The following is a 6,850-nucleotide window of genomic DNA, read 5'->3' on the forward strand; positions in this document are numbered from 1 at the left end:
TTTACTAGACAGGCGCTATAACCAACTAAGCCACGGCACCCTACCTGACTGCTTTTCTATATCAACACAATATAGCTTCAGGCAAACTCAAAAACATTCTCTTGCATACAAACTTCACATAGACAGCAAAAACAACTTCCCTGATTAGGAACCTCTGCATTTTCCAGAAACAAATAACATCAACTCTGAAAGCTTGTCACGCAGAATGTACACACAAAACTTAGCATCTTTTGTTTACCCTTCAGGTTCCGTTTAAACATCTTTTAATGGATCAGTAAACATCATTCTGACTCAGAAAAGGCTAAAATCCAACATTTCAAACTGCTTCATCTCACTTTTCACAAATACATGCAGAATCTTCTGCAGCACAAATATGTTCCAATACCCCAACATCAAACAGAATATTTCTGAAAGTTTGAAATTGCTATTAATTAGGTAAAAAGACTACAGAAAATCTTGCAAATAAAAGTACAAAAAGGTAGTAGACAGAGCTTTAAAGAAGAGGAAACACTCTCGACTCTGGTGGGACTCGAACCCACAACCTTTGAATTGCTCCAGCTATTTATCTAGAAGTCCAATGCGCTATCCATTGCGCCACAGAGCCCAGGTGAAGAAACTGGTTCCTTGGCCAACCTTCCTATAAAATAACAGTAGTGCTGCTAATATTTGAGGCAAATAATAAATTTACTATGCATATGTAAATCCCAGTGGTCTGATGATTATCTGCAAGTCTAAGCACACACCAAAGCTCTGCATACTGTTAGTCATAGTCTGACGCCAATAAAAAAAGGGTTGATTTACTCATTGTAGCAGTTACTGATTAAAGATTACCCAAGGAAAAGGCACTGCTGGGATTCGAACCCAGGATCTCCTGTTTACTAGACAGGCGCTATAACCAACTAAGCCACGGCGCCCTACATGACTGGTTTTCTATATCAATACAATGTAGCTTCAGGCAAACTCAAAAACATTCTCTTGCATACAAACTTCACACAGACAGCAAAAACAACTTCCCTGATTAGGAACCTCTGCATTTTCCAGAAACAAATAACATCAACTCTGAAAGCTTGTCTCAATTGCTTAAACCTATCATATACATGTACAGAGTACTAGACCTTGTCACGCAGAATGTACACACAAAACTTAGCATCTTTTGTTTACCCTTCAGGTTCCGTTTAAACATCTTTTAATGGATCAGTAAACATCATTCTGATTCAGAAAAGGCTAAAATCCAACATTTCAAACTGCTTCATCTCACTTTTCACAAATACATGCAGAATCTTCTGCAGCACAAATATGTTCCAAGACCCCAACATCAAACAGAATATTTCTGAAAGTTTGAAATTGCTATTAATTAGGTAAAAAAGACTAGAGAAAATCTTGCAAATAAAAGTACAAAATGGTAGTAGACAGTGCTATAAAGAAGAAGAAACACTCCCGACTCTGGTGAGGCTCGAACCCACAACCTTTGAATTGCTCCAGCTATGCATCTAGAAGGCCAATGCGCTACCCATTACAACACTGAGTCCAGGTGAAGAAACTGGTTCCTTGGCCAACCTTCCTATAAAATAACAGTAGTGCTGCTAATATTTGAGGCAAATAATAAATTTACTATGCATATGTAAATCCCAGTGGTCTGATGATTATCTGCAAGTCTAAGCACACACCAAAGCTCTGCATACTGTTAGCCATAGTCTGACTCCAATAAAAAAAGGGTTGATTTACTCATTGTAGCAGTTACTGATTAAAGATTACCCAAGGAAAAGGCACCGCTGGGATTCCAACCCAGGATCTACTGTTTACTAGACAGGCGCTATAACCAACTAAGACACGGCACCCTAACTGACTGGTTTTCTATATCAACACAATATAGCTTCAGGCAAACTCAAAAACATTCTCTTGCATACAAACTTTACACAGACAGCAAAAACAACTTCCCTGATTAGGAACCTCTGCATTTTCCAGAAACAAATAACATCAACTCTGAAAGCTTGTCTCAATTGCTTAAACCTATCATATACATGTACAGAGTACTAGACCTTGTCACGCAGAATGTACACACAAAACTTAGCATCTTTTGTTTACCCTTCAGGTTCCGTTTAAACATCTTTTAATGGATCAGTAAACATCATTCTGATTCAGAAAAGGCTAAAATCCAACATTTCAAACTGCTTCATCTCACTTTTCACAAATACATGCAGAATCTTCTGCAGCACAAATATGTTCCAATACCCCAACATCAAACAGAATATTTCTGAAAGTTTGAAATTGCTATTAATTAGGTAAAAAGACTAGAGAAAATCTTGCAAATAAAAGTACAAAAAGGTAGTAGACAGAGCTATAAAGAAGAAGAAACACTCTCGACTCTGGTGGGACTCGAACCCACAACCTTTGAATTGCTCCAGCTATTTATCTAGAAGTCCAATGCGCTATCCACTGCTACACAGAGCACATGTGAAGAAACTGGTTCCTTGGCCAACCTTCCTATAAAATAACAGTAGTGCTGCTAATATTTGAGGCAAATAATAAATTTACTATGCATATGTAAATCCCAGTGGTCTGATGATTATCTGCAAGTCTAAGCACACACCAAAGCTCTGCATACTGTTAGTCATAGTCTGACGCCAATAAAAAAAGGGTTGATTTACTCATTGTAGCAGTTACTGATTAAAGATTACCCAAGGAAAAGGCACCGCTGGGATTCCAACCCAGGATCTCCTTTTTACTAGACAGGCGCTATAACCAACTAAGCCACGGCACCCTACCTGACTGGTTTTCTATATCAACACAATATAGCTTCAGGCAAACTCAAAAACATTCTCTTGCATACAAACTTTACACAGACAGCAAAAACAACTTCCCTGATTAGGAACCTCTGCATTTTCCAGAAACAAATAACATCAACTCTGAAAGCTTGTCACGCAGAATGTACACACAAAACTTAGCATCTTTTGTTTACCCTTCAGGTTCCGTTTAAACATCTTTTAATGGATCAGTAAACATCATTCTGACTCAGAAAAGGCTAAAATCCAACATTTCAAACTGCTTCATCTCACTTTTCACAAATACATGCAGAATCTTCTGCAGCACAAATATGTTCCAATACCCCAACATCAAACAGAATATTTCTGAAAGTTTGAAATTGCTATTAATTAGGTAAAAAGACTACAGAAAATCTTGCAAATAAAAGTACAAAAAGGTAGTAGACAGAGCTTTAAAGAAGAGGAAACACTCTCGACTCTGGTGGGACTCGAACCCACAACCTTTGAATTGCTCCAGCTATTTATCTAGAAGTCCAATGCGCTATCCATTGCGCCACAGAGCCCAGGTGAAGAAACGGGTTCCTTGGCCAACCTTCCTATAAAATAACAGTAGTGCTGCTAATATTTGAGGCAAATAATAAATTTACTATGCATATGTAAATCCCAGTGGTCTGATGATTATCTGCAAGTCTAAGCACACACCAAAGCTCTGCATACTGTTAGTCATAGTCTGACGCCAATAAAAAAAGGGTTGATTTACTCATTGTAGCAGTTACTGATTAAAGATTACCCAAGGAAAAGGCACTGCTGGGATTCGAACCCAGGATCTCCTGTTTACTAGACAGGCGCTATAACCAACTAAGCCACGGCGCCCTACATGACTGGTTTTCTATATCAATACAATGTAGCTTCAGGCAAACTCAAAAACATTCTCTTGCATACAAACTTCACACAGACAGCAAAAACAACTTCCCTGATTAGGAACCTCTGCATTTTCCAGAAACAAATAACATCAACTCTGAAAGCTTGTCTCAATTGCTTAAACCTATCATATACATGTACAGAGTACTAGACCTTGTCACGCAGAATGTACACACAAAACTTAGCATCTTTTGTTTACCCTTCAGGTTCCGTTTAAACATCTTTTAATGGATCAGTAAACATCATTCTGATTCAGAAAAGGCTAAAATCCAACATTTCAAACTGCTTCATCTCACTTTTCACAAATACATGCAGAATCTTCTGCAGCACAAATATGTTCCAATACCCCAACATCAAACAGAATATTTCTTAAAGTTTGAAATTGCTATTAATTAGGTAAAAAGACTAGAGAAAATCTTGCAAATAAAAGTACAAAAAGGTAGTAGACAGAGCTATAAAGAAGAGGAAACACTCTCGACTCTGGTGGGACTCGAACCCACAACCTTTGAATTGCTCCAGCTATTTATCTAGAAGTCCAATGCGCTATCCATTGCGCCACAGAGCCCAGGTGAAAAAACGGGTTCCTTGGCCAACCTTCCTATAAAATAACAGTAGTGCTGCTAATATTTGAGGCAAATAATAAATTTACTATGCATATGTAAATCCCAGTGGTCTGATGATTATCTGCAAGTCTAAGCACACACCAAAGCTCTGCATACTGTTAGTCATAGTCTGACGCCAATAAAAAAAGGGTTGATTTACTCATTGTAGCAGTTACTGATTAAAGATTACCCAAGGAAAAGGCACCGCTGGGATTCGAACCCAGGATCTCCTGTTTACTAGACAGGCGCTATAACCAACTAAGCCACAGCACCCTACATGACTGGTTTTCTATATCAATACAATGTAGCTTCAGGCAAACTCAAAAACATTCTCTTGCATACAAACTTTACACAGACAGCAAAAACAACTTCCCTTCATTTTCCAGAAACAAATAACATCAACTCTGAAAGCTTGTCTCAGTTGCTTAAACCTATCATATACATGTACAGAGTACTAGACCTTGTCACGCAGAATGTACACACAAAACTTAGCATCTTTTGTTTACCCTTCAGGTTCCGTTTAAACATCTTTTAATGGATCAGCAAACATCATTCTGATTCAGAAAAGGCTACATTTCAAACTGCTTCATCTCACTTTTCACAAATACATGCAGAATCTTCTGCAGCACAAATATGTTCCAATACCCCAACATCAAACAGAATATTTCTGAAAGTTTGAAATTGCTATTAATTAGGTAAAAAGACTAGAGAAAATCTTGCAAATAAAAGTACAAAAAGGTAGTAGACAGAGCTATAAAGAAGAGGAAACACTCTGGTGGGACTCAAACCCACAACCTTTGAATTGCTCCAGCTATTTATCTAGAAGTCCAATGCGCTATCCATTGCGCCACAGAGCCCAGGCGAAGAAGTTGGTTCCTTGGCCAACCTTCCTATAAAATAACAGTAGTGCTGCTAATATTTGAGGCAAATAATAAATTTACTATGCATATGTAAATCCCAGTGGTCTGATGATTATCTGCAAGTCAAAGCACACACCAAAGCTCTGCATACTGTTAGTCATAGTCTGACACCAATAAAAAATTGTTTGATTGGGTTGATTTACTCATTGTAGCAGTTACTGATTAAAGATTACCCAAGGAAAAGGCACCGCTGGGATTCCAAGCCAGGATCTCCTGTTTACTAGACAGGCGCTTGTTGTGTTGACTTGTCGTTCAGAGTCAGACATTAACCACACACGATTATGGAAAAGAGAGCTTACTATTTTGTTTATTCTTCCCCTCCTTTCCTCTCTTCTTTCTCTTACCTCAAACAGTCCACTAGTGTTCCCCAGTGTCCTAAATCTGTAACAACGAATTTGTTTAATATATGCATTAAACACATTGCATATGGACACAACATCTTCCCTCTTGAACAAAGAATACCTTCTTGTAACTCAGAAGAACCTGACAGTATTATTAATGTAACAGTAATGCTTTAACTAAAACCTGAATATTGTAAATCACATTTTATGATCATTCCATAACAAAATCTTTAGTCCAGCTAGGTGCATTTCTAATTCTGACAGGTCTGGACTGGCTAACCGAGTCAGAGTTAGTTATTTGGTCAGTCCCTGTATCAGTACAGTCCATTGCCCTATCAGAATCCACATCTGTGCTCAAGTTGGGAAGTACGGACAGATGTGAGGAGTTCCAGGTTCTTCCATCATCCAACAAGTATGTATCCGGTCCTTTCTTTGTCACGATAGTTCTAGGTTTAGAAAACTTCAGTTCTCCTTTCTTCACTTTCCATGGTTTCCTCACCCTCACTTTGTCACCAGGCCGGAAGTTGGAAGACTTGGCATGTCTTTGCTGATCGGTGTACGCTTTCATTTTCTGTTGTTTACTCCCCACTCTTTCTCGCATCGCTTTCTTCTCTGTTAGTGGGGCAGGCATATCGATCACCTGTAGCTTTGTTCTCATTCGCCGGCCATGGAGCAGTTCTGATGGGGATACTCCAGTGGTTGAATGAGGAGTTGCTCTGTAGTCCCTCAGGTAAGTTCTCAGGAATGACTTCCAGGGTTCTCCTTGAATGGATGCAGTCTGTAAGCAGTCCTTAACACTTCTGTTGAATCTCTCAACTTCTCCATTAGCTCTTGGGTAGTACACTGAAGATCTCAGGTGTTGTATTCCACTCTCTTTGAGAAAGTCAGCAAACAAGAGAAATTGAGGACCATTGTCACTTATCAGCGTCTTTGGGATTCCTTCTCGAGAGAAAAGGGCAGTCAGGAACTGTATAATAGTAGCTGTGTCAACGCGGTGAGCAAACGCTACTTCAGGCCATTTACTAAAGTAATCTACCAGTGATATGGCAAATCTACAATCAGGAGGAGCTTTCTCAAATGGGCCTATGATGTCTACGGACACCTTTTCCCAAGCAGCAGCTGGTAGGGGAACTGGTTGCAGTGGAGCATCATGGGTGACAGTTGTCTTGTCATTCTGTTGGCAGGTTGAGCAGTTCTTAATGCATATTTCTATCTGAGAGTCCATTTTGGGCCACCAGTACAACTCTCTAAGGCGTTGTTTGGTACGCACAATACCCTGGTGGGTTTCATGGGCTAGCACAATG

The 6,850-nt window shown here is 39.2% G+C and overlaps 4 non-coding genes across 4 annotated transcripts; all 4 read right to left on the reverse strand.

Moving 5' to 3' along the window:
• Positions 1 to 514: 514 nt before the first annotated feature.
• trnar-ucu (transfer RNA arginine (anticodon UCU)) lies at positions 515 to 604 on the reverse strand. The gene is given in 2 exon segments: positions 515 to 550; positions 568 to 604. It is a non-coding gene; the product is annotated as a tRNA-Arg (tRNA).
• A 2,631-nt stretch (positions 605 to 3,235) lies between these two features.
• Positions 3,236 to 3,325, reverse strand: trnar-ucu (transfer RNA arginine (anticodon UCU)). The gene is given in 2 exon segments: positions 3,236 to 3,271; positions 3,289 to 3,325. It is a non-coding gene; the product is annotated as a tRNA-Arg (tRNA).
• An 833-nt stretch (positions 3,326 to 4,158) lies between these two features.
• trnar-ucu (transfer RNA arginine (anticodon UCU)) lies at positions 4,159 to 4,248 on the reverse strand. The gene is given in 2 exon segments: positions 4,159 to 4,194; positions 4,212 to 4,248. It is a non-coding gene; the product is annotated as a tRNA-Arg (tRNA).
• A 236-nt stretch (positions 4,249 to 4,484) lies between these two features.
• Positions 4,485 to 4,558, reverse strand: trnat-agu (transfer RNA threonine (anticodon AGU)). The gene has a single exon. It is a non-coding gene; the product is annotated as a tRNA-Thr (tRNA).
• Positions 4,559 to 6,850: the final 2,292 nt, after the last annotated feature.

This window comes from Salminus brasiliensis, chromosome 4 (assembly GCF_030463535.1).
Source record: "Salminus brasiliensis chromosome 4, fSalBra1.hap2, whole genome shotgun sequence".
NCBI classification, from domain to species: domain Eukaryota; kingdom Metazoa; phylum Chordata; class Actinopteri; order Characiformes; family Bryconidae; genus Salminus; species Salminus brasiliensis.